At 45.2% G+C, this 12,834-nt stretch overlaps 1 long non-coding RNA gene and 1 pseudogene across 1 annotated transcript; one reads left to right on the top strand and one right to left on the bottom strand.

Annotated features, from left to right (window-relative positions):
* Positions 1-3,111: 3,111 nt before the first annotated feature.
* LOC149915226 (olfactory receptor 4N2-like) lies at positions 3,112-6,427 on the bottom strand (annotated as a pseudogene).
* Positions 6,428-10,137: 3,710 nt separating this feature from the next.
* On the top strand, positions 10,138-11,412 carry LOC149915225 (uncharacterized). The gene is made up of 2 exons (XR_016459312.1): positions 10,138-10,733; positions 11,255-11,412. It is a non-coding gene; the product is annotated as an uncharacterized LOC149915225 (long non-coding RNA).
* Positions 11,413-12,834: the final 1,422 nt, after the last annotated feature.

The raw sequence follows: 12,834 nt of genomic DNA, 5'->3' as shown, positions 1-12,834 counted from the left end.
TAATACTGATTGTAGGCAGTTCCCTCAGCCTTTGCTGCGACTGCTGGGTGCCCTGGACTCTCACCAGCCCTGGCTGAGCTCTTGCTCCATGTGGCAATGTCTTTTTCATACCAGGGTCACCAGGTAGGGACTTAAGAATCCCCATGCAGATTCTCAAGGTCCAAAAGGGGGGAAAAAATAGAGAGAGAACTATGTGTTGTTTTTGTTGTTTTTGTGAGTTCGTTTTCTTAAGTATTACTCATTTTTTATTTATTGAATCAATTGTTCAATATGCCTCATCTTGAAAAGATGACCTTCATGCTGAACTTCAGGCTGCTTCATGTCAGAACCAAAGTCATCTTCTCCACATGAGTAGCCACTTCTGTAACTTGTTTGACACATTCTCAGGGCCCCAGTCAGCTCAGGTCCTTCTGCTGGATTCCTTCTGTTGTCCTGGCACAGCAGCTCAGAGAATGCTGGTCTCTGCCTTCCCCTATTCCTGAGGACTTGGGGAAGAAGAAATGACAGATTTTGGCAAGGGAAAAGGATGGAGATGCGAAGGATGGTCTCACAGGAGCTTTTGTTGTCAAAAGAATTACCAGGAATGGCCATGTGAGCCTGCAAGGTGGTACTGGAGTTGGGACTCCGCCAGCTAGTGGTAAACTTATGGGATGGATAGTTTGGTGCCAAGACAGAGGTGGCCATCTGGGGAGAGGTGGACAGGACCCTGCCTGGCCACCAGAGCACACAGCTAGTTTGAGCTGAAGGGGAAATACTTTGTCCAGTAAAGATCCCAGTAAATCCTGGGAAAGCATCCTTCAGGAATAATATTGCAATATTTTTTGGAATTTGGAATACTTCTTTCTTTCCAGACTTTTTCTGATAATTTGAAAATTTTACACCAATCTATATAAGTCGATAATTATTAAACTTGCTTTTAGCTTTTACATTATACAGTTTTTAATTTTTTACTTGTAAATTTACTTTCCCTCTTAAAAGCTCAAAACATATCCTGACTGTGTTTTATCAAAAAATAAATAAGTGAATAAAATATATAAACAGGTAATTTCTCTAAAATTAGAAATCTGTTACTCAATTTTCAGGCACATAAGAAGCTGGCTTATCTACAATGTATCTTTCAATTTTAATGGATGTTTGTGAGTCAAAGAATCAGTGGGATCATATCTAAAGTATGCTTCTGCATAATCTTCACACATTAGCATTAAAAATAATCCTTATACATACCTAGGTGCAATTTTCCTTGATTTTTTTTTTTTTTTTTTAAGAGAACAACAGTAGTTCACAGCTTGAAGCAAGCACAATATTAAAAATCATAAAATAAAATTACAATAGTTTTTCTTAACATTGTTTCTAATAAGTTGCATAACTCATCAGAAGATATAAAAATCTTCACGTGGAAGATACATTTATTCAGTATATTCTATCATTGCTGTTTCAAAGTGTATTAGTTACTGTAAGCTTTCAGGTATTATTTATTTTTTCCCCTCAAGATTTAGCTTTTTGACCTCAAACATTAGTGAAAGATGCAGTCAGGATTAGCAGGTTCTAAACTGTATTGACTTTCAGGGAAAAAAAAAGCACTGAAGTTTCTGTTCAGATTCTATCTGAAGAGACTGCTGATCAGTTCTTTATTAGAAAAATTTCCATTTTTAGTGAACTTTTGTCATAGGAAATACAGACAAAAATAATAGCTATTTAATAATATATTACAAACTACCAAAATAAAAACATCAGAAGAAAGCTAGAAATTACTTCATCAAAACTTACTATAGGAAGTAGATTAATAATCTGTTAATATATATTCTGCTGGTCGTATCGTCTGATTTCTTGACTGAACAAGCCTACACATGCACTGTGATGCTGAAAATGCTTATCACTATTTATAGACAAGATTATTCCTTCCCTGTCTGTTGAACACGTGGATCGTACCAGTGCAGCTATTGCGGCTGCAGTAGGGGTGGAAGACAAAGGGAGTTTTCTTCATGACAGCAACACCAGCCACTTGCTTCAAGGTGTATAAATGTTGAGGAGATGGAGAACACTTGCTGTCAGAAATCATGGCAGCTGTACAGAATCTAGTTGTATTTTGGGGATGGTTCTTGTAACCAGTTGATTTTAAGACACTGTCCTACTCAAGAGTACTTTAGAGTGCATGATAGAAGAAAGCTGGGAAAATGCTTCTCCTTACTATTTTTCACTTGCAGATTCTTTCTTTAGGGATTCTTTCCAAAAGGAGATTTTGGGGATTGAGGCAGTTGAAGAAAGAGTGAAGCCAGGGGGCAGTCCCTGTGGAGAGGACCCCAGGAACTGAGCTTCCCCACCACTGTCTCAATGAGAAGACAGACGCAGTTCCCATTCCTGCTCTGCATATGGAAAAGTATGGCTGGATTTATTTGTTTGGGTTTTCTACCTTTCTCTCATTTTGAAGGGGAAAAGCTGGAGCAGGGGGAGCACTACTGGTCCTTTGTTACCTCCATAACCGGTTGGATTCTGCATGTGCTGCAACAGGACAGCATTGCCAGGCTCCTTAACCTGCTGGGGCAGGGTGGGAGCAAAGAGCGTGAACTGCCCTCCTGCCAGCTGCACCTAGTTATGGTTTGCCAGGTCCCTGCTGCCCTGAATTTCACCTGAAAGGTTTGTTCTAGCTGCTTGCAGTAGTAAAATTTAGGGAAGAAATGGAAGTCAAGAGCTAAGGCTCTGCACAATAACTTTGCGTGGATTGAACTGTGGCACCTGAAGACTGTTTCCTGAATAATGCTGGCATTTTGCAGGTGTGTTGGTTTAACCCACTGAACTGATGTCTGTGAGCGCCAGTCTTCTCCACCTGAACAGTAAGAAAGCTGGGGTATGCCCAGAAATTGCAGCAGTTGCTGTGAATACTCTCCCAAATGTTTGTTTCCTTTAGTGGTAGCTAATGACTCAGCACTGTGATATCCTGTCTCTGGCACGATCTGGAACGCTGCATCTCTTTGCAGATGTTGGGTGCCCATTTCCATGGACCCTCCTTTCTTTCTCTCCTCAGAAGCAGCACAGTGCGGTTCCCTGCGTTAGGGAGCAGCAGCCAGCAGGCTGCCAGAATGCCAGCTGGGCCTTGCAGCGCGCAAAGGGACATGTTGGGGATGGACCATCCTTAGCACTACGCAAAAGTGAGTCTCTTCAGTCCTCTGTCATGAAGTATGGAAGAATGCATTTTAAGTATTACTTCTGAGCGGGTGCAGGACTGTAGGGATGTCAGGTAACCATGGTGGAAGCACTGGGGAGGCCGACAGCGGCAGCTGATGGCAGCAGTGTGACAGAAGGCCGTGTATAAGTGGTGGTGCTCAGAGCTGAGTGCATTCCTGAGAAAGGCACTCTTGACTTTATGGCGTTTTCTTTCACCTAGTGATATGTAGAAAGTTAGTGAAGAAAGGAACAACAAGAACAAAAATACCCTACTGCAAGGGCAACTGCATTTGGATATTTACAGCATGCTAGAGCGTTATGTGAGAACCAAGAACTCCATGACCTGTAGGATGCAATGTCTTCTGAGAGATTATTGGAGGACTTTGTGGACGGAGACGTGTTTAGCTCACTCTGCATCATCTACACTGCCTAAGGAAGTTACACTGCAGTAAGAAAACCATGCTCTCTGAAAGCACAGTTTCCCATTGAGAAGAATTATTTGGCTGACCACCTTGGGGTCAAACTATAAAGCGGATTACAGGGCAAGTACAAGGGGCGAGACAAAAACGCCTAAGGCATGGTTTATTACTTCTCAAAGTAGAAATTAAGAAAGGGTTAGCTGAACTTCTCCCTAGAAATGCCTGTTAGTTTTGCTGGAATCCTTAGTGACTAATTCAGACAGACATCTGTGCTGCAAATGTCTGTAACTGTATGGATAAAGTTTATGATCTGCACGTCCTGTAAAGCTATAGCTACATTGTCTTTGATTTTTACTTAACAGATTGCAATGTCTTGCCTATGCTATATGAATTGCAAAGCTTGCCTGCAAGCTGGATCATCCAGCAGCTTTCACACTCTCCCTTTGTGGAAATGTAATCAACTCATTCAATGGTGGGATCATGAATGAGTCCAACGAGAAGGCAGCATCAACAGTGAAAGTTTGACTATAAACTGAAATAATGAATTACCATGGTTGAAGCTGAACCAGTAGTCCAGTAATAGTTCTATGAAGTCTCAACACCTACCAGATACTTTCTAATGAATTTAAAAGATTCTTAATGATAACTTCATAGTGCATGAGTTGGTTCCTTTACACAGGTTGGTTCTTCCTTAACTTATTCCATACAGGTTTTAGTATCACTCTAGGGATTTTTTTGATAGAAAAGGACTTCTTGAAGGTTATCACTTGTACATTATGCTTTTACATAACGTACAGTGTGGATTTGTTCCTAAGAAAATTGCATGAACAAAACGAGGAACAAATAAACTTTCATTTATTTCTTTCAAATTTTTTTTTAATATGTATTTGCTGACCAACTTCCACACGGAGCTTTTGATCTCCTTGTTACAGCATGTAGATCATGGGATTAGTCAAGGGAAGACAACCGTATGGAAAAGAAAGGTTTCCCAATGGAAACCTTTTCCACTGGGACAGCCTCAGAGGGTAGGACATATATGTAGACAGCTGGGCCAAGCATGACAAAAACAACGATGATGTGGGAAACGCAGGTGGAGGTTATTTTGTTCTTTGTTTTGGTGTGTCTGGAGCTTCAGCAAGAGGATTATGTAGGAGATGAGGAGAAGTGCAAAGCACATGACAATGACAACTCCATTGTTGAGGAACATCAGAAGTTCCGCCGTGTAAGGTCAGCACAGGCCAAGTTCGCCAACTGACGCACATCACAGACAAAGTCGTCCAGGACGTTGGGGCCACAGAAGGGGAGCTTGATGGTGAGAGCAAATAGAATGATGCCATGAATGAAGCCACCGCCCCACGAAGCTCCAGCCAGGGCACAGCATACAGTCCTGTTCACAAGCATGGTGTAGTGGAGAGGCTTGCAAATAGCAACGTAACGGTCACAGGCTATGGCCAACAGCAGGAAAGCTGCTGCTGCTCCCAGGAAGTGAAGAAACAAAGGCTGGGTCAATCAGGCCTTGTAGGAGTTGATCTTAGGATTTGAGAAAAAGTCAGCCAGCATTTTGGGTGGGGTCACAGAACAGTAGCAGATATCCAAGAATGCCAGATTAGCCAGGAAAAAATGCATGGGTGATCCCAGCTGGGAATCCCCCTGAATTGTGAGAATGATAAGGATGTTGCTTGGGAGAATTATGATGTAGAACAGGAGGAAGAAGAAGAAGGGAATTGACTGGACTTTGTGGGATTGAGACAATCCTAGCAGAATAAACTCTCTAACTACAGTTTTCATGCTCCATTTTGACTCTTGCAAGCCCTGAAAAAGACAGCAATAAACACACAATGCCAATATGTTGCAATATTTAGCAACTTAGGCTACGCTTAGGCTACTGAAAATGCACATCCTGTGACCGTTACCTGGTTTTATGGAGGACCACATCCCTGTATGTAAAGGAATATCAGATTTATTGGGCCATACCATACGGCAGGCCACCATTAACCATTCTATTATTGAATGGTTTTCATCATTATATTGATTACCTGCATATAATCTCTGTCTAAGAGCAGGATGGACGGTCATTGTGGCCAATTTGGCTATTTCCAGGCCATTCACCAGAACACTTTCTGCCCCAGAATCCCATAGTCTTAATAACCAAGCCGGCACACTTTCTCTAGGTTTCTGCCTGAATCGTTGGACTAAGTCCATCAGTTCTGTTGCCGTGTACGGTTGGGCTGTTACGTGCAAGTGGGTTTGAGTGGGGGGCCACTGATCAGGCGGCACCCCTGCTGGTCTGTCCTGTACCTTTTTTGTTTTTTGAGATATAACAGGACGGACTTCTAGTGCGTCCGTCAAAATTGGGGATTCAAGATTCGATTTAGATGGTTTATTTTCCTGATCAACACAGTCCGTTGATTCAGGAGCCTGGTCATTGTTTATTGAAATACTACGAACTTGACCTATTGGAAGACATAGAATTGGTTTTTTTTTCCTGTTAATAGGCCAAGTTCCTGCTCTAACTTTTCAATACGATCTTTTAAAAGTTCATTTTCATTCACTGAAGTATTATTCCTTATTTCGGCATTGTTTAAAGCATTTAATAGTGGCCATGCCACTGTAGAAGCAGCTAATTGTCTTTCTCTAGTGACTAATATATCTTTGCCTAGTCCCTGAAAGTAATCCGCTAGGCGATATGGGGAAACGTTTCCCACAACACGTAGGGGACCCATTTTTCAATGATAGTTGCCAATTCATAATAAGGGGATCCCGCAAATCCTGGGATCTGCCCTGGAATTGTTTTATCTAGGGGGGTAGTGTTCTCCCCCTTGAACCATTTACAGAAATTCCAAAGAAAGGACATAGTGTAAGTTTCAGTATATTCAGCTTGCCTGCCTGGCTCGCCAAGTGTATAATTAATGAAAATTATATAAAGGAATATTATATAATTTAATAATATTAAGATGTTATAGTAATGAAATAAGCAAGAGAGTTAGGCACAGCGAGACAAAGAGAATAAATAGAAGGCTCACCCGTGTCATGGGCTCGCTCAGGAAAGACCAGTGGAGTGGATCTTCCGAAGAGAGAGAGAGAGAGATCCTTCCTCCCTGGTAGTCAGCTCTTGAATGGGTCTAGGAGAGGTGCAGCCAGGCTCCACCCCTTCCTGCAGCACAGGTGAATTGCTTTCACCTGTGCTCCCAGGGCTGCCTCATTGCTCGCCTCAGGTGACTAATCAGAGGTTCAGGCCGTGACTCAGCAGTTCCCATACACTGAAGTAATCTACCTGGACTTGTGCAAGGCTTTGATATGGTCTCACTCCATATCCTTATCTCTAATTTGGAGATACGTGGATTTGAAAAGTGGATTAGTAGCTGGCTGTATGATTGCAGCCTGAGGGTTGTGGTCAGCAGCTCTGTGTCCAGGTGGAGGCTAACAATAAGTGGTTATATTAAGGAATCCCTCAGGGTTCCATCTTGGGACTGCTGTTTTTAATATCTTTGTTGGTGATCAAATAAATTCTTCACTGTGGGGGCTGTCAGGCACAGGAAGAGGTCCCCCAGAAAGGTTTTGGATTGCCCCATCCTATGAGGCATTCAGGGCCAGGGTGGATGTGGCTCTGGGCAACCTGATCTACTGCATGACAACCCTTCCCATGGCAGAGGGGTTGGAACTGTATGATCTTTAATATCACTCCAATCTAAACCAGTCTATGATTCTCTGAATCTAACTCGGTTCAGTTGGTCAATCTGGGACCCAAATAAATATCTGTATAAACATGCCAAGGCACCCTAACAGCCTAACACAAGTGCACGTGGCTGGCACAGGATGGATCCCCTTCCACCCCAGTGCAAGGAGAAAGGATGAGGAAAAGCAGACAGGTTCTCAACGCCTTTTTTACATCTGTCTTTAATAGTCAGGCCCGTTATTCTCAGGGTACTCAGCCCCCTGAACTGGAAGACAGGGTGGGGAGCAGAATAAACCCTCCACAATTCAGAATAAAACAGCACGTGACCTGCTGCTCCACCCGGGCTGTCACACATCTGTGGGATTGGACTGGATCCACCTGAGGGTACTGAGGCAGTTGGTGGACGTGGCATCCTAGCAGCCCTAATCAATCAGGGAGTTCCCAGGTGACTGAATACTTGCTAATGTGGTGCCCATCTACGAGAAGGATCATCCTGATGTCCTCCTATGACTACATACCCACCTGGTGGATGAGATGCTGTGGGTGGAAGCTACCTGGACTGGAGCAAAGCCTCTGACACCGCCTCCTGTAGCATTCTCCTGGAGAAGCTGGCAGTCCATGGCTGGGATGGGTACACTCTTTGCTGAGTAAAAAACTGCTAGGAGGGCCAGGCCCAGAGAGATCCAGATGGAGTCCAGTTCTGAGAGGCGTTCCTCAGGGGTCGGCGCTGCAGCCTGTCCTGTTCAGTGTATTCACTGACGAGTCGGATGAGGGAATTGGGTGCACCCTCAGTAAGTTTGCAGATGACACCAAGTTAGGAGGAAGCGTCCCACAGACGGACTGAGATAGGCTGAATCACTGGGCTGACTGCAACTGCATGAGTTTTAAGAACGTCAAGAGCTGAGTGCTGCTTTTCGGCTACAGAAACCCCAGGCACCGTCACTACGGGCTTGGGGCAGAGCAGCTGTAAGGCTGCACGGACGAAAAGGGTCTGGGGTGCTGGTGACAGCCGGCAGTGCCCTCCAGTGGCCAAGGAGCCCAATGGCAGCCTGAAATGGGGCAGTCAGGAGCGGGGATGCGATCGTCGCTGTGATTTGCCAGTGGCCCCAGGGGATCTAAATTGCTAGCGGTTGTCCTTGTCCCATCAACTGCAGCCCAGCCCAGCCCAGCCGCTCCCTACAAGAAGACATGGCGGCCCTGGAGTGTATCCACAGAGGGGCACCAAAGCTGGGAGGGGTCTGGAGTGCAAGACTTAACGGGGAGTGGGAGAGGGAGCTGGGATGGTTCCGTGTGGAGAAGAGGAGGCTCAGGGCAGACCTTATCGCTCCGTCGAGCTACCTGGAGGGAGGTTACAGTGAGATGGGACCTCTTCTCCCAGGTAAATAGCAATAGGACTACGGGGAATGGCCTCACATTGCACCATGGGAGGTTCAGATTGGATATTAAGAAAAGTTTCTCCCAGAAGGGGTGGCGAGGCATTGGCACAGGCTGCCCAGGGAAGCGGTGGAGTCTCTGGAGGTGCATAAGGAAAGGGTAGCTGTGGTACTTCAGGACAGGGTTTGTTGGGCAGTGTTGGTGGCAGGTGGATGGTTAGACTGGATGAGCTTTCCAACCTTAATGATTCCGTGATTCTCCTCTCAGTACCTTACGTTCGCAGAAGTAGCACTAAATATACCGTGGATCTTTCTAAAGTGCAGAAGGTTACAGTGAGCTGTGTCTGTTCCATAATGTTCTTCCATTGGCTCTGGAGCATCGTTCTCCAATTGATGTGGATCCAGGGTGGATCCAGGGTGTCCCTTAAGGAGACCTGCATAGGCAGGAAGAGCAGTTGCTTAATCTGACACTGCATGGACAACGTGACTGCCCATCTCCCCAGCCCTGTCTGCTTAATGCCACCTGGCACTTGCCTTGCTTTTCCTTACATCAGACTTCTCTTCTAAAGTCTGCACTGAATGTTTCAGATCCTTTGTAGCAGCTGCCACCTGCTCTCCTCAGAGGACACGGGTGCAGAAGGGTTTCTCTTACCTTTAAACAAAGAACAGTAAGCGTAACAAAGCGTAACACAGGTTACCAAGAAATAGAACGTACTCCTCAGCTGTATGCCTCCACTGAAGTTCTCCTTCCCAAAAGATAACTGTACAAGAAATATGTCACGTACATAGATAGGAAATGATAAATATTAATATGAAAGGCATATTAATTAAACAGTTAGCTGGCTAAGGACACAGTGAGACAAACTGCTAAGGAGGGACAAACATTAGCTCCCTGAAACTCAAAGAACTGCACTCATTAAAAGGGCTATAAATGATCAGAGATTAAGGGGAGAGGAAATTGGGATAACAATAGAAACTGCAAAGGTTGAGACAGGCAGCTGGAAAGGTGGCTTCCAACGTGGTCAGCCTAATCAGGGCAGGTGGAAATACCTGTAAAATGAGGGCAGTTACATGCACAGAATGAGAGAGAGTTGTCAGTGCAAGAACAGCGGAAGATTGGTATTTCTTTCCATACAGTGAATATCCGTCCTGAAAGGTCACGTTTTCTCATGATAGAAATTCCACTTATTGTGTGCGTGTTTCACTGACAGGATTGAACCAGGGCAGCTCATGAGGAGGTGCTGAGTGTTTGAAAAACACTGAAGATGACTTCAGGTTTTCAAGCAGAGCTCCACCGTGTGACCACAAGCAGCCGGTGCCATCTCGAGAGGCCCTGGTGTTCCTGAGGTACCTGCCTGGGACTAACAGTTGTCAGAGAGAACCTGCAGGAGACCAGAACCCTTTGGGACTACAGATGGAGCCTGGAAGGAGAGCCCCAAGGGATCTGATTGCTAGCAGTTGTCTTTGTCCCTGTACTGCAGCCCAGCCCGGCACATTAAATCCTCCCCCCCACAATAAGACAGTGGATCGTTGGGGATGATCCACAGTTGAAGTGGCCACTGGAATCCAAGAAACTCTTCCTGATTCTTAGTAGATATCCAGATATCCACGAAACGTCCTGGATTATCTGTGGCAAACTCAGACTGAAAGAGTCGAGTGCAGGTCACGCCAAGTAACTGTGGTAGAATCCATTATTTGGGGAGAACATCTCCTTCCAGCTAGGGAAGTTAAGTGGAACAGTGTGAAAAGATCCATCCGGCCAGTCCTCTGAGTAAGGGAAAATCAAATGTATTGTGCTATAGTGGCAGAAGGCAAACATTATTGGACTGTGCCTCAATTTACTAAAAGCTGTCTAATCCACTTAACCTATGAGCAAAAACAAATGGTCTAAGCGGAGTGAAGGACACTGATTTGTGACGTAACATGAGGAAGACAGTAGATTGCTGATGTAAGAACTGTCATGCTTGTGCCCTGACCAGTGCTGATTATGCTGGAGTAAAAGCCTCAGGCCAGCACCAGTGTACCGAAGGCCCAGGGGAATGACTGCAGATTGACTTTGCAGGACTCCAGCCCACGACAGCTCAGAGCAACAAATGCATCTTGGTATTAGTAGTTCCTTTTTGCAACGGGGCAGTAGCAATTTATCCCTTGACAAATGCCAGTGCTGAGAAACCAAAGGCTCTACAATATCGTTCGTATAACTCTATGTGTAGAGAAAATGGCTTTGATCCAAAAAGCTAATAGTATAGACAGATAACAGAGAAGGCAGAATACCAGAAGGCATGCCACAACAGCAAAACGACACATCAGTGACAATGAGCTTGTCTTTCTCTGTTTATTTCAAATGTGTTTTTTTCTCTCTTCTGCATTGATTGCCATATTGTAGAAAGGATTGAAGGGAATAAAAAGCTAAATATATTAGAATATATAGAATATATAGATAGATAGATAATATATAGATATAGATAGATAATATAGATTATATAGATAATATAGATAGATAATATAGATAATATATAGAATATATATATTAGTCGGGAAGAAAATGAATGTAAGCAACCTCAAAAACACTTCTTTATTTTTCGCATAAGCTTGACTTAGTAAAAGGTGCTCCTTTTCTGTAGGTATGAAACAACGGATACACCAGGAAATTTTGGCTGACCTCCCCAGATCACAGCCTTTAAAGGGATCATTAATTGCAATGGAGAAAGATTTTGGTGGGCTACATCAAGGGGAAAATGAAAAAGCTTTGTTAGGATTATAAAGCACCAGGACTACAGCACCCTCTTATGGCTTCAATTCAAATGGACTGGGTGCCCTGCCACTAGCTAGGAGGGCGGGTAGAAGGCAAGGCCAAGTGAGGAGGAATTGAAGGAAGAATGGAGGGAGGGATGGAGGGAAGAAGAGATGGAGGGAGAGGGAAGCAGAGGGCAGGGGCTGCAGCTGCCCCACAGGGAGAGTGCAGGAGGGACAGAATGCATCCAAACGGCACAAAAAGGAGTCAGAAATTGTGCTGAGGGCTCCAGAGGACACTGGGTGCTACCTCTGGTGGGCTGTCCCCCCCAGCGTCACTCAGTGCCATCTCCTCGACTTCAGTAATGTGTTCAACCCACTGGATATCACAGAATCGTGGAATAATGGAGTTACTGCAGGGATAATGGGTACACATGGACAAAAGGACAAAGGGACTGATGGATGCAAGAATAGAGGCACACACAGACGCAGGACCTTTGCTGGGGGTGTTTATTGGTGTTTCTTTATGGGAAAACGGACTGTGTTCTTTCAAAGATCTGGTGGCGATATGCAGGGATGATCAAGTCCTTATGGAACATGGTGGGGACAGCACCAGTGTTTCATCCTGAAAGTCAAAGTGCAGGCGGTGACCTTATGGTCACTTTATTTGGTCTGTATGGCACCAGAACCCTTTGTGTTCTTTGGGTGACCTTATGGGGTCCTTATGGTACCACGACGATCACCTGCACCTTACAGGGATGGCACTGTTCTTCTTGGATCCTTTTTGATCTCCTCCACACCTCCCAGTCCAGAGGGATTTGGGGTCCCCCCACAGCCCAGGACCCTGCAGGATACAGGGGTCCCCCAGTGTCACTCACCTTGATAGGAAGATTCACAACCACGGGATCTGGGAGCGCCAGCAGAGGGGGAAGGGAATGGGAGTTCCGCTTTCCTCGTAGCAACTTAAGCTGCAGTGGGAGAAATGAGGAGATCCCAGTGGGCACCAGAACCTCCTCAAAAACCACTGAGGACCTGGGGCTCCCCAAATGGGAGGCACCTCCTGAGGGCACCGTAGTACTCACTCCTAAATCAAAAGCTCCGCTTGCTCCCACCTCGAAGTCATCCAGGAGCTGAGGAAGGAGGATGAGGGACAGTTTGGGTTGGAGTTAATAGCAAAGCATATGGCAGCGGGTGATGCCTTCGCAACAACCCCATATGGCCTCCCCTTGGTCTTAAAGCGAAAATCCCTACTGGTTCCCACAGACCCAATTGCTTCCACATGTCATCTGGAGTCCCTGGAATGTGGGGATCAGCTGGGGGTGGAGACCAGAAGGTGGAGATCCAAAGAAGGAAACAAGGGGACCCAAGAAGGGGGGCCGAGAGGATCCAAGGAGAGGGGACAGAGGGGACCTAAAGAGGAAACCCAAAGAGAAGAAACCAAGAAGACCCAAAGAAAGGGAATCAATAGGAC

Source organism: Phasianus colchicus, chromosome 22 (assembly GCF_987193195.1).
Source record: "Phasianus colchicus chromosome 22, bPhaCol1.hap1.1, whole genome shotgun sequence".
Taxonomy (NCBI): domain Eukaryota; kingdom Metazoa; phylum Chordata; class Aves; order Galliformes; family Phasianidae; genus Phasianus; species Phasianus colchicus.
The sequence above is the reverse complement of the archived record's forward strand: the minus strand, read 5'-3'. Positions and strand labels throughout refer to the sequence as shown.